This window comes from Azolla caroliniana, unplaced genomic scaffold (genome assembly GCF_043228905.1).
Source record: "Azolla caroliniana isolate FFs.n. ecotype wild unplaced genomic scaffold, voAzoCaro1.0.p SCAF_10, whole genome shotgun sequence".
NCBI classification, from domain to species: Eukaryota; Viridiplantae; Streptophyta; class Polypodiopsida; order Salviniales; family Salviniaceae; genus Azolla; species Azolla caroliniana.
In genome coordinates, this window is record NW_028230445.1 from 16204095 (window position 1) to 16219054 (window position 14960).

Below are 14960 nucleotides of genomic sequence, written 5' to 3' on the forward strand. Positions count from 1 at the left end.
TCACTCTATTCTTGTCCACTTTGGTCATATTTGGATGGGTACTATAAAGAATCTAACTCTAGTAGAGTTTAGTATTCAGAAGCGTAGTGTGTGTGTGTGAGAGAGAGAGAGTGAATGTATAAGCAAGAGAAGGAATTATAGAGAATAACCAGAAAAATAAGAAAACACACAATAGGGGGATGACAACTTATGCACTTAAGAGAGCTATATTAATTATCTAAAGATCATCAACTAAACTGAAGGGGGATTTATGTACAAGTCCTCAAGGGACTGCCCTATTAAATGTGTTGGTGGAATCTAACCAAGATATCCACTTGAGGATGATTTTTTCATAAGAATATCTAATATTCTTTGACCACACTAACACTCGACAACTACACGGATTACAATAAAGTGTGCTCTCACACACTCGACAACTACACGTATTACAATAAAGTGTGCTCACACACTTTTTCATACATTGTCCTTTTCTTCACAAGCACATGTTCACACAAGTTGAGCTTGATTCTCAACACGCCCCCTCAAGGTCAATTGTGTGTCCTCTTAAGCTTGGTTGTCTTGTTGTAATTGAAGACCCAATTGCAGTTGGTTGGACTACTAGACCGTGGTTTTCCAATTGTTCCTATGTACTCGATCTTGCCAATCCAAAATTTCGAGCTTCAAAAATTCCGGGCTTTGGAAAATCTTCCTCTAACTTTCCGGGTCAAGCTGCATTAGATGTGCTGGCCTTACTTTGCCAATGCCGGTCTCACTCTTCCTCTTGTATGGTGCTTATTCTCCATGTTTTCCTTCGTCTTTGTACTTTTACTCTCCCCCAAGCTCAACATATTGAGTTGTCTAAGGCCTAGATCCACTGAGAATTGCCGTAGCTTGTCAAGACCTAGCACCTTAGTGAAAATATCAGCCACTTGCAAGTTGGTGCCAACGTATTGGACGTCAATGTCACTGGCCAATATGCGCTCACGGATGTAATGATAGTGCACCTCGATGTGCTTAGTCCAGGAGTGAAACACCGGATTCTTTGCAAGCTGAATGCTGCTGAGATTATCGCAGTGGATCATTATTGGCTTGTTCACCAATTCGTTGAAGTCTTTCAGCAATCTTTTAAGCCATACAGCTTCGCAAGCAGCTACAACTGCAGCCCTATACTCCGCCTCAGTGCTCGATAGAGCGACTGTTGGTTGTTTCTTGCTGCTCCAAGAGATTGCTCCACTACCGAGTGAAAACATAAATCCCGAAGTGGATCACCTAGCAGATGCATTGCCTGCCCAATCAGCATCCGTGAAGCCTTCGAGTCGAAGTGGTGCTCCACGTTTATAGAAGATACCATAATCAAGTGTTCCACTAATATAACGTAACACTCTCTTAGCACAATCCATGTGACTGTCGCAGGGGGTTTCCATGAACTGGCTAAGAACCCCGACCGAATAGTTGAGGTCTAGTCGGGTGATAGTTAAGTAGATAAGACTCCCAATTATTTGGCGCTACTGTGTCGGCTCACAGAATTTTCTAGAATCTGCTGTTAGCTTTATATTTCGATCAAGGGGTGTTGAGATGGACTTACACTCGGTTATTCCGAACTTGTAGAGCAAATTCAACACATAGTGTCGTTCTGAGAGTAGGAACCCTTCTGGAGTTTGAATGACCTCGATGCCAAGAAAATAATGTAAGTCATTCAGATCCTTCATCTCGAACTTCTGCAAAAGCAGCTTTTTAATCTTTTGTGTCTCGGTAAGGCTTTCTCCACCGATGACAAGGTCATCGACATACAAGATTAAGAAGATGGGGCTTTTGGGATTGTTCTGAACATACAACGAGTTATCAGATTTTGATATCCGAAAGCCAATGTCGTGAAGATATGATGTGATCTTTGAATGCCATGCTCTTGGGGCTTGCTTCAGTCCATAGAGCGGCTTCTTGAATCGACAAACTGCATGTGGATGTTTGTTTGATTCGAAGCCACGTGGTTGCATCATATAAACTTCCTCCTCAAGCTCACCTAGGAGGAATGTGTTCTTCACATCCATTTGATGCAAGTGCCATCCTTTCGCTGCTGCAAGAGCAATTACTGTCCTCACAGTGGTCATTTTTGCCACCAGGGCAAATGTCTCTTCATAGTCTATGCCATGGGTTTGACCATACCCTTTGGCGACTAGCCGAGCCTTGAACCGATTGACCGTGCCATCCGTATTATGCTTTATCTTGAACACCCAGCGGCAACCAATTGGCTTTTTCTTGATTTCAGAGGATGGAACTAAATCCCAAGTATCGTTGTCAAACAACGCGCGCATCTCCTCCCTCATTGCCTCGATCCACCGGGGATCTTGGGCAGCTTCTTTGTAAGTCTCGGGTTCTTGGTCTCTTGGTCTGCTGCGACCTTCATCATGAATGCATAGTGGTGGGCCATGTACTCATTGTACCCGAACCTAACTATCGGGCTCTTTTGTCGGTTCGATTGACGGAGTTTTCCTTTGGTCATTTCTGGGGCCTTCTTCATTTCATACTTGTTGTGGACTGATCGGGGTGAATGATCTGAGTCTTCACTCGATGTCATGTCCTTGGCCTCTTGCTCAGGCATCTTGCCCTTTTTTTTCTTTCTACGGGTGTAGAACAAAGGTGACAGCACATCAGAGGTTTCTTCATGCTGTGCAAGACTCTGATTGCTGGATGACACCTCAGGTCCAGTCAGGTCCAGTCAGCTGAAGTTAATAATATCAGTTCGGATCACTCTATTCTTTTCCACTTTGGTCATATTGAGATGGGGACAGTCCAAGCTATTGTGGAACGGGGGTAGTGCATTTATACTCATGCCATGTGACTTGAACCAGAAAGAATTATAGAGAATAACCAGAAAAATAAGAAAACACACAGTAGGGGGATGACAGCTTATGCACTTAAGAGAGCTATATTAATTATCTAAAGATCATCAACTAAACTGAAGGGGGATTTATGTACAAGTCCTCAAGGGACTGCCCTATTAAATGTGTTGGTGGAATCTAACCAAGATATCCACTTGAGGACGATTTTGTCATAAGTATATCTAATATTCTTTGACCACACTAACATTCGACAATTACACGGATTACAATAAAGTGTGCTCTCACACACTCGACAACTACACGTATTACAATAAAGGGTGCTCACATAGTTTTTCATACATTGTCCTTTTCTTCACAAGCACATGTTCACACAACTTGAGCTTGATTCTCAACAGGGACAGTCCAACTTGTATTGGAATGGGGGTAGTGCATTTACACTCATGCCATGTGACTTGAACCATTGTTGCATTTCAGCATACCAACAATGAATGTCTCCATTTTCAGCCAGTTGTCTTGATGACATAAGTACCAACCTTGGGTACCTTCGTTTAGGGAGCTCCCATAGATCTTTGGATAAATGCCACTGATCGGAATAATGCGTCGGTGATTATAGGTGCTGCTCCCATTTCTGCCCAGATTATATCATAGGGCACCGATGCTTTGCTCCTTATCACGCGGGCAATCATTGATAAGACTCCGTCCCCACATTTCTAGTTCATAGAGAAGAGTTGGTGTGACAAGTGTATCAAATAACCACAACTTAGTTCGTGGCTCTTGGAACTGCAACTGTGCACATTGTCGCTTGAGAGCACCAAGGGCTGCATATCCACGAGAAAGTCGGGCACGAGCAGCCTCCGGTAAGGAGAAGCGAGGCCTTGTAAATGTGTATTCCACCTTCTCCTCTCCAAGAAGAATTCCGGTTCTGATCTTGTTACCCATGCGTGAGTGGTGTTAAAGACCATCACTTCCATTTTATCCATGTTTATGGACAAACCTTTGTCAGTACAAAATAGTTTAAAGGCATTTAGTTGTCTTTTAGTCACTCTGGAGAGTCAAAATTCAGCACATAATCATCAGCATATAATAATATTTGTATAGCTATAATTGTTAGGCATGCTCCTGAACCCCCGTATCTCTATGTAATGTTATACCCCAAGTGGGCCCCGTATATACAAGTTCCCAATGCTCTTCCACCTTAAGTGTGGTTTGTGAAGTCTTGTCATAGACATGCACTCAAATACGGTTCTTTCATAAGAATGCCTAATATTGTTTGACATCATTTACAGCTCACAATTAACTAGATATCACAATCTAGTTCTTCATGTAGCTAAATAGGTCACATGTATTACGTTAAAGTATGTTCACAAACCTTTTCACACACCATGGTTTTCTCTATAAGCACGTGTTTAGTGAGTTGAGCTTGATTCTCAACATGCCCCCTCCAGATGAATTGTGTGTTGTGGTAAGCTCGGTTGGTGTAATTGTTGACTTGGTTGAAGTTGCTCGATCTGCTGGGCCGTGGTCTTTAAGTTGCTCCTCTATACTTGAACTCGATCATGAAAGTTCAATCTTGCCGAATCAAAGTCGATGGGAAAATTCAAGAGTGCCTATGTTTTTTGCAGGGATTATCTGACTGGAATTTACTTTGGGTGCAGAGCTTGTGCTGGCCTTACCCCATCTCCCTTGTCTTTTGTCTTGTCACGGGTGTTGAGAATCAAGCTCAACTCGTGTAAAGAAGTGCTTATGGAGAAAAGCACGATGTGAGAAAAAGTGTGTGAGCACACTTTATTGTAATCCATGTGATAGCTACAAGAAAAACTAGATTGTGACATGTAGTTGTCAAGTGTAAATGTGGTCAAAGAATGTTAGATATTCTTATGACAAAATTGTACTTGAGTGGATGTCTATAAGTAGACTCCAGGCTGTTCCTTGAAGATTTGTATACAAAACCCACTTGGCCCATTGTTTTTGTTGATGATTTTTAGTTGATCAATATAGTTTTCTCTTCAGTGCATAAGTTGTCATCCCCCTACTGTGTATTTATTATTGGTTATTTTCTCTCATTTATTCTCCTGCTCGTATGCCGATCTCACACACACACCACACTTCCACATAACCCAACTTTATGAGAGCTAGCCTTCTTTACATGATATCAGAGCGTGAGGGTTGGAGATCCTTGTAAAGGATCTAACTCTCGTGGATTTGGGGTTGTGCGGAAGCGTAGTGTGTGTAAGAGTGGAGGTGTGAGCAAGATAAGGAATCAAACAAAATAACTAGAAATAATAAAATACATGGTAGGGGGATGACAACTTACGCACTAAAGAGAAAACTATATTTATCAACTAAAAATCATCAACTAAACACAATGGGCCAAGGGGGTTTAATATACAAGCCCTCGAGGGATTGCCATATTAAATGTAGTTGGTGGAATCTAATCAAGATAACCCCTCGAGTATGACTCTATCGTAAGAATATTTGATATTCTTTGACGACATTTACACTTGATAACTACACAGACTACAGTAAAGTGTGCTGACACACTTTTTCACACAGTGTGCTTTTCTTCATAAGCACATGTTCACACGAGTTGAGCTTGATTCCCATCAATGTTTAGATGGAGACATCCCAAGCTGGATGCTAGTTCGTAGAAATCTCCAGGCAACTTGTCTCGAACAATGGACATGGTAGCCTCATCCATCTTAAAAAATCCCTGGCCTTGCTTTTTCTTGTTCTCGTGGTCGGCCCACAATAATTGTAACTCGGTTGCTTGAGTCGACTACGTCTTCCAGCTGTTTACTAGTGACTTTGTGATTGCCTGGTACATTTTCTTCTTGTGTCTGCTCAATCTGGCTTGGTACTTTTGTTTGCCCATGTTGAGTCGATACTCCAGAGTACTAATTTCATCTTTTAACACTCTTGTCGTGCTGCTGCCAAGTCTTGCTCAAATTGCAGTTTTGCTTTTGCCACCATGAGTGAGGTTTGCACCTGCTCATATTTATGCATGAGCTGTTTGCAGCCTTGCTGAGTCATCTCCTCCTTTTCTGCTTCGAATCAAGCTGTATGTTTTTGGCATAACCCTTCCTGTGTTTTAATGTGCCTGTTGAGATCATCTATTATTCGTTGCTTCCGATTAAAATGTATTTTGAGAGTCATGTGTTGATCATTGAGTTGATCAAACTCCTCCTTTCGTGTTTGAAGCGTGTCATGGATTCGTTTCTGGAACCCGTCCACCTGTTGATGCGTCTTTGGAGTTGGTCTCTCATTCTTTGTAGTTCAGTGTCCGCCTCTTTTATTCGTTTATTGGCCTGGTCGATTATATCTTCTTTTTTTCGCAACTCCTCCCATACAATGGCCTGGTCGTGTTTGTAGTTTTTCTTCAGCTTCCTTAAGTTTCGACTCAGCTTGTTGTAGTCGGACAGTTAATTTTGCATTGTCTTGAGTAGCTTCGAACCACTCTTTCTTCATTAGTTCGGACACCTTTGTCATACGTTTGCATACTTTGGCCATATATTTTGCTGCCTGAGTCGTTTTGTCCAGTTCTTGATGAACCTCGACCAATGTTGTATGCATAGGAGGAATTTGAATAGGCACCCCTTTATTTCTGACATCTCATTTTTGTCCGATTCTATTAAGCTCTCGTTCGTCTTCTGGCTCTATTTCCCCTAGTAGCGCGCATTGGATCATCTCTCAGTCCTTGTGTTCCTGCGCTAGGTAATTAGAGGCAAATTGTAGGCGTTTAGCTAACCAGTCGATGAGCTCATATGATGTGCCAAAACATAATATGGCCGCTATTTCATGAGCTGTTGGTGGTATGTCAGGCAGAGCTAAGACTTCATTCGTGGATATCTCTGACGATTTACCTCTCCATAGTGCCTGTCTGGGCATATTCTACTATTCTACTAGTGTGACGTTATTTGTTGTTCCTTCTTGTTGTTGTGTTTGATGCTGTTTTACCAATCTTCTCTTCTTTTTCTTTGGCTGGTTCTGATCTTCAGTCATTGTTTGTTTTCTTTTAGACATTTCCCAGTTGACACTATTTGCTGTGTGTCAACTTTGGGTTTGCTCTTTGTTCTCTGTCGACTTGTTGTGAAGTTAGCCGCCTCTTTTCTTTGGGGAGTGGTGGTTAGAATGTAGTCGTCTCCTCTTGTGATCCCCTTTCTTCCTGCTGTGTCCTGGGAGGTTGTTCTTCATCGATGGGTTGTTGCTGCTGGGCCCTTCGATTCTACGACTCTCTCAGTCGCCGGTCGCCCTGTTGTTGCCTGACTTTCTTGCCATTCCTCATGTGGTCCTGTCAATATTTGTCGCCTTGCCGACTGCTTTGGCAATGCTTGCGATGACTGCCCCTTTTGCTTTTCCGGGGTCTTACGTCCCTTGGTGGCTAATGGCATTGGGCATAATAAAGTTAGCCATTGTGCAATAATCGGCTTCGTGGCTTTTCCTCCTGTAATGTATGAATCCTGCCTTCTGTTTTGGCATGCAGTAAGATTTCAGATTCATACATGCTACCTGCAACAAAAAATTTGCAACCTCTCGGAAGAAAACATCTGGACCTCCTTGAGTTCTATAAGCTTTTGCAGAAGGAGAATACTCACCAAAATAAGATTTGAGGACCTCTGTTTCCAACGGGTCCATTTGATCGTCTTCACTGGTCTAATGAAACTAATGAAACCGACCTTTAATAGTTTGTTGATCTCCTCTTTCATTCGATATCAGCGTTGCTGAACTGGTTTGGCCTCTTTATTAAGGTGAATTTGATGCTAACAAAATGCTGGATCCAGCCCTTTCATGTCTTCAAACGACCATTCAAAAACATCCTTATATTGGCGAAAAAACTTTACTAATTCGGCTTTATCGTTCGGTGGCATATCCTTAGCTATGAGCACTGTCTTCTGTTCACTGTACTCCCTGCAAGATTAAGTTCTTCCAGTGTTGAAGGTTTTACTCTTTGAAATACCTGCATCTCGTTTTCTATTGCTTCTTGCTGATGTTGCAATTCCTTCAAAGATTTAGGATCTAATTGATGAACCTGGTCCTCTGTTCCAAGATTCTCATTATTGATGTAAGGGTTGATAATTTCTACTACATCAATTTCGAACAATGGTACTATTCTTGGGTTTTCCTCTAAATATTGCTTGATTTCACTATCTTCTAAGCCTTCCATCATAATTCCACATACAGAGGCACCAATTCCTTTTTGGTTAACACCTTTTCTTGGGTAGAGACTCTTACTTTTGTCTTGCCTCTTCGGAATGAGATGACATTTTTTTGCTAATTTTGCTTGATATTAGCAGTTGGAAGCCATGGTTGGCCAAGTAGCAGTGGGTATGCCCCCGGTGCATCTAACTTCAGCACTACTGCCGATATGTGAAACAAGTGTCCCCCAATTGATACTTCTAATTGTTGAATTGCCCTAATGGTCGTACTAAACTCGTATCAGCCATTCTTAGCCAAAATGGGCATACTTCCCAATCCGTAATTCCAAGTCGATCACAGGTCGTCTTGTTTATGACATTGACTCCTGACCCGCCGTCGATGATGCTATGCAAGAGATCTTGGCCCCGTATGATGCTATCCATAATTGTTGGTCCCTTAATTTGATTAGTAAAATTGACTAACACCTGGTTCAACTCATTCTTTGTGATTATGTGTGCTACTTTTTCCGTAAATCGGGGCACTAATTTCAGTAATCTTGCAAGAGGTAACGTGATTTACTGACACCTGGTTCAACTCATTCTTCGTTTCATCCTCTGTTGGTGATTGTCTCGCTACTTCTTCTGAGCGGATTTCCGAATTTACTGGTGTGTCATTTAGCTCTTTATTTTCTTGCAGCATTCTGGCGACATTGTTCTTATTAGCTTCGTCTACCCATTCTTTAACAGCCTTTCGAATTGCTTCCTGCATTTCCCACTCTGTCTGCTTGCTGGACCTCTACGGTTACGATATTTACTGCTGGGGCTTTACGTTTTTCCTTTGTCGGACACTGATTTGCATAGTGACCGTCTTTTCTACAGATATAGCAAATAGGTTCAGTCAGCCCACTGGCTTCCCCTTTTTTCGTAATGCGATTGTCGAACATCCTGTGGCTCTGGTTTGTCTCGGGCACGAGAATTATATTGAAACTGCCTGGAGGCTTTAGGTTGTCTATTGTCATCTCATCGTTCGTCACTAAATCGATGATTAGGTTATCGATTGTCATCATGCCTCCATTGCTCGTAAGATCGTCTGTCATCCTGATGTCTCGAGTCTTTGTACTGTCATCGATCATTTTTATCATAGCGAGGTGAGTAATCACGCTCATATTTGTGACGACTATCCCTTATGTAGTCATCTTGGTGGTCATTGTCCCTTCGATAATCATTGTGCCGCTTATCCCTTCGATAATCATCTCGTCGATTTCGATCCAGGGTGACTGAGTGTCTTCCTGAAACCAGGGCGTTTGACGACTTCTGTCATTTCTGCGATCGTCATGTGGTTCTATCTGCCTTATTGGAGCCGCGACTTTGTTCAGGAGATTATATTCACACAGGTTAATTGTGTGTGCCTTCGAATGGCAGATTGGACTTTGCGTACTCAGTGTGCATTCTACTGAAGAATGCCCTGGATTCAAGCATGTGGTGCATTCAATTGCTTGCCAGAACCTTAATTCTTCCGGATTTGGTAATGATTTCTGTAATGATGTCATAGACATACTATTACTTGTTTATGTTATATACATTATGAGTGCTTTGTCGATCACCTATTCCAGTGATTATTCTTTAAAATAAAAAACGGCTAATGTAGTCGGGAGTGGCTCTTGGAGTGCTAACTACCTCTGAAGATTTTGAAACCGAATAATAAATTGTGGAACTGTCTCATGAGCTTCTTGGTAAGCGGCATAGAATTGGCTCATGAGTTCATAGATGTATAATCCCGGATATTCATTTCCAATTCAGCATTTTATTCAACTTAGGGAAATATCACTCCCCATGCCTTATAATCATTTTTCGTCCACATAAACTTGATTCCTCAATTTCCTTCTGATTGAAGCAAAGGAAGAGAATTCATAGATGTATAATCCCGGATGTAAACTTAATTCATATAGTAAAAGTACAAACCATAAAATGTGACTAATGCCATCCTGACCAAAAGGTGACGTGTTTTTGTCTAAACCCTTGGAACACACACTTATTTTATTAGTTTTTTCAGCTTAACTCTCAATACCTTTACTTCTAATAATATAACTAATCCTTATAATCTTAAAATGACAATAATACACTCTGCTCAAGATCTTGCAATAAATAAATTTTCTATTTGAAAAGAAATTTAAAATAGGCTAGTTCCATGCAATTTTAATTGTTCTAAAAGTATATAACTTTTACGTCCTGACAGTCATCAAATCAAAGGGCATTTAATTTATAGACCTGTCTCCCCAACTATTGTATTTGCTGTGAGTTCCATGAATTAACACTTTCTGCTATTGGAAGAGTTTAACTTATTGAAAATGCATTAACACTTCCTGTGGTTTGTATAGTTTGGCTCTCTTTATATCTGTTTGTCACAATCTTACGCTTCACTCCGATTTGACGTCATGAACTCTGGTAGGAACTTGTTTTTCCTTATTCTATACATTTTCTTTTGAAAATGTTTTTGTGCTGGTCTTCATACGCATATTTTACATAAATATAGCCTAGCCCCTAATTTCTCATATCCAGAATGTGACCATAGTACCTTATTTTAACTTTTCACAATTGATACAGTTCTTGTGTCATGTCATAAACCTGCCATCAAGTGAGCTTTGCCTTTTCTGAGTCCTAGTATAGACTACCTAGCGTTATTGTGATCTTTTTTCTCAAACCATAATAGCTCATGAGAATGTAGAGTGTGTGTCTTCAGTTAGTTGATTGGAAGCTTCAATCTACATGCCACGGCTGATGTTTATATAGTTAAAATATTATGTCTGCATATGCCTGACGCAATAGTGACAGAAAGTAAAGCTGCAGTATATTTTCTGCAGTATATTTTCAATTCTGTGCATTTTCTGACATATGTTAGATGCTTAGAGAAGAATAATCAAATATTTATCTACACCATTAGAAGTCCATATAGTTGAAAATAATATGATAAAGCTTATTGTTATTGCAGCAAATAACCACACTGGCAGGGAATCTTGTTCCAAGCTTATTTATTTGGGAGGTCCTTTTTACCATGGGCATTATTGGTCTAGGATTATTACTATTTGCTTTGCTTATTGGAAATGTGCAGAACTTTTTGCAATCATTGGGGAGAAGGTAATACATTTATGATTCATCATTTTGGATTATTTTGTAAAATTCCAGGTTAGTTTTTCTTTTGAAGGATTAAGAACGTTTTATTTTAATCACCATCTCAATGTGCCTGTGTATAGAAAGAAAGAAAGAAAGAAAGAAAGATATATTAATGTCTTTTAAGAGGCCAAAATGACCTATAAGACCAAACAAGAGATTACATCTTAAGTGTTGTCTCGTCCTTGAGAACAACAAATCAAAATAAAATAAATATTACTCCGTAAATATAAAAGTAAATAAGATAAAAAGAGATTAGGGAGACTGGTTTTCGGCACATGTGAGATTCTCAAGTTAGATGTATCATAACTTTTGTCTTCGAAAGATCTCTAGCATAGGTCGATCCAGAAAGGAAAGGTCTCCGAAGCAAAGGAAGCACCTTCGATGGCGGGAGATAATGGCTTTTATCTGTCCATGACAAGGGTGTTGAAGTCGTGGTCCATGGGGTTACAGTAAGAAAGAAAGATATGTACTGTCTTTTAAGAGGCCAAAATGGCCTATAAGACCAAACAAGAGATTACACCTTGAAATGTTGTCTCATCTTTGAGAACAGCAAACCAAAATAAACATAACTAAGACGAGGCTAAAGAATCTCGTGACAGTACATGTATGATTCTCAAGTGGGAAGCACCTGTGATGGCTGGAGATAATGGCTTTCACCACCACCCCAACACCCATTATGTTTTTCAGAAATGGGTTTATAGAAAAAAAAATGCTGTTTATGATGTATTATAGAAGAAAAACCATTTTCTATGATTATGTTTTGGTATTTCAGTATTTTTGTTCGGTAAGGTATGATTATTACCTTGAAAAGCTGCTATAGTTATTTCTTCATACCTGTATCTACAGGGAATCAGCCCAATTTTTAGATGCTTAGATAAATGACACCTTTAATGGGCACATTGTTATTTCCTAGCTTAGAAAACCAATCTTTATTGCGTGGAGAACCATCATTGGAATAGCTGATCCTTCATCTCAAAACGTTTAAATCATGATCAGGAAAAAGAAGTTTTCTTCTTTCATGAATGGATGCGGAAACATTTCCCTCAATGATTTCCGCAGTTATCATTGCCTAGGAATATTAGGGAGTTCTCATGGGAAATTAATTTTATGTGTCTCCCATGTGTATTTTTGTAATATGAAAAATTTCTTCTTTTTGTTTTTCATATTTAAGGCAAATGGACATGCATCTGCGAAGGTATGATGTGGAAGTCTGGATGAAATGACGTAACCTTTCCCAAGAACTGAAGAGGTATTTTCTCTACCTCTTTTCATATCATTATTTTATATATTTGTACCAACTTTTATCCCCATATCCTTGCAGGAAGGTGCGACAGGCAGAAAGGTATAAATGGGCAGCCACAAGAGGAGTAAATGAGGGAGAATTACTTGAAGGATTGCCTGAAGATTTACATAAAGAAATTAGGCGTGAACTGGCCTATGCTAAAGATGTAAACCTAAACCCTACTTTCCATTCATTTTCGTGCTCGCTATAATGCTCGAGTGAAGTGATTGCCTGTAATGAAATCCTGGAGCATCTCTGAATTGGGGGGTTCTATTAGGAGCAATTCTTAAGTTCACTCCGTTTTGTGGTTGGAGCAATGTTATTTCATATTGAACTTACTATCATTCATAAGAGCATATTTGCATGATGGTACTCATATTTTTATTTTAAGTGCAGACGTCCAAACACTAGAAATATTAAACTAGATGAAATGTTATGTTCCATCCAGGTGCGCATTTTTCAAGTTATGGAAAAGGATGTTCTTGATGCTATTCTTGAACGCTTACATCAGAAGGTCTATATTAAGAACAGTGTAATCATTCAACCTCACTATTCTGTGGATCGTATGCTATTCATTGTTCGAGGAGAGCTTGTAAGTGTCAATGATGATGGTAGCAAGGATGAACTTACTGGAGGAAGTTTTTGTGGAGAAGAACTATTTATGTTCTGCCTGAAGCATCATATCAAATCAGGTATTATCATTCATCCTACTAAGTCCAGTATAATCATTTATTCTTTAGAGATAGAAATTGGTTTATCGCATTCTTTATTAAATTGTATATTTTTATAAAATCTACACATTAATGTATCCATTGTGAAGCTTTGTTGTCAGCACACTTATATAAGGTGTGTTTGATTTTACACTGAGCATGACAAAACTACCTGTTAAAATTGAATATCTAAAAAGTAATAACTTTTGTACTTGCAGTATAACTTATTCCTAAGTTCTGCATAATAGTGTACTTTTCAGTGTCTTTCCACTACACTTGTATTCTATTCTATGTGAGTCAATTGTTTCTCTCGTTAACTCTTATCTATTTTCGATTTTGAACATCATTTTTCATTTATCTTTTTCGTTTACTATTAGTTATGAATGCATTGTGCAGAACCTGGGATGAACATGAAACGTGGAGTTTTCTCAACTAGGACCGTTGAATGTGTTACCAATGTTGAGGCATTCTCATTGGAAGCTGAGGATTTAGTGTTTTTGGTTAATCAGTTTAACCATCATTTGAAAAACCCGAGAATTCAAGGTGCAATAAGGTATATCCTAGCTCCCACTACTACTTTTATCTTCGTTTTATGGAGCTAGTCAAAGATTCTAGAAAAACGTGATCAAATCACTTACGAATAAATAGCTATATGCATACACTAATAAATTTTAGAAAAGAACTCAAAATACATTGGTATTTTTCATAATGCCCCTAAGTTTTTTTTATTGCCGCCAATGATCATGCTACATAATAGGTATGAGTCCCCGTTTTATAAGAATGTGGCTGTGCGTTGTATTCAAGGAGCATGGAGAAGACGGATGTCTGCCAAAAGGGTATAGAGTGCAAATGTGATATAGCTACCTGTGTGCCCATGAAGGCTACTTAATGTAAATACTTCTTTCCTTCATCTGGAAGTCAAATTTCATATCTTAAAAGCTTTTGTAAATCCCTTTGGAAGAAGATAAAATACCACAATGAATAAGACTCATGTGTTTGAGATCTTGTGCAACATTTGCATCACTCTACCCTCTGCATCTCATTTCACTACCTGTATTTGTGGGGGGGAGATTTTATTATTGCCCTTCCCATGGAGGTCAAATATATTATTATAGAAGCAAAATACACATTTTAATGTATGTGTTACAAATTTGATAGAATCAACACTTCATAAGAATTGCAACTTAAATCATTACATTGCATTTTAACACCATAATAGGTAAAATGTCTGTATTGTTTTGGTATTGTTGAGATGTCAGTATTCAAAATATGAGGAAAATGCCCACATTTCCATTTGCATGTGCAGGTGCCCTATATTGGCATATAAAAGATTGGTGCCTACTTGGCCTTATTAAGTGGGTTATAAATAGACTTGAAGCATGTGAAGCTTTCCATTGTATTCAACAATGAGGTATGATGTATCAAACTGGTATATGAAGGTTGGATTACCATTGTAGTCTGCCACAAAGTTGATGTCATGTAGATAGGACTACATCTAACAAAACCATTTCTCATTTGACGAAAAGCAAGAAAAAAATCATTTAAAATGAAGAAATTGAAAAGGTATTAAGAGACCAGATTTCTTATATATATCATTAATTGGGATGCTGTCCAATTGGTTTCCATAATAGCAGTCTTTTTGGGTCCGATAAACACAGGTTCTTGAAACATGGTATAGAACAACAAAGTCAATAACAATTCTGTATGCTAGACATCCTAAAAAGAGACAATGCTATACATGGTACACATAATTCATGGCAAACAAAACTGTTCAGTTATACCAATGCAAAAATAGAAGGGCAAGAGGAAAGACGATGAAGAAAAGAATGATGAAAGTCCAATTAAT

The 14960-nt window shown here is 39.2% G+C and overlaps 1 pseudogene across 1 annotated transcript in view; it reads left to right on the plus strand.

The window, feature by feature from the left end:
- The window catches only part of LOC147859192 (putative cyclic nucleotide-gated ion channel 20, chloroplastic), a 37350-nt pseudogene extending 23287 nt beyond the window's left edge, over window positions 1-14063 (plus strand). The window contains exons 8-13 of the transcript XR_015530363.1: window positions 10941-11086; window positions 12294-12371; window positions 12444-12570; window positions 12853-13096; window positions 13511-13667; window positions 13872-14063. The product of XR_015530363.1 is annotated as a putative cyclic nucleotide-gated ion channel 20, chloroplastic (transcript). The remainder of the gene's footprint in view (window positions 1-10940; window positions 11087-12293; window positions 12372-12443; window positions 12571-12852; window positions 13097-13510; window positions 13668-13871) is intronic.
- Window positions 14064-14960: the final 897 nt, after the last annotated feature.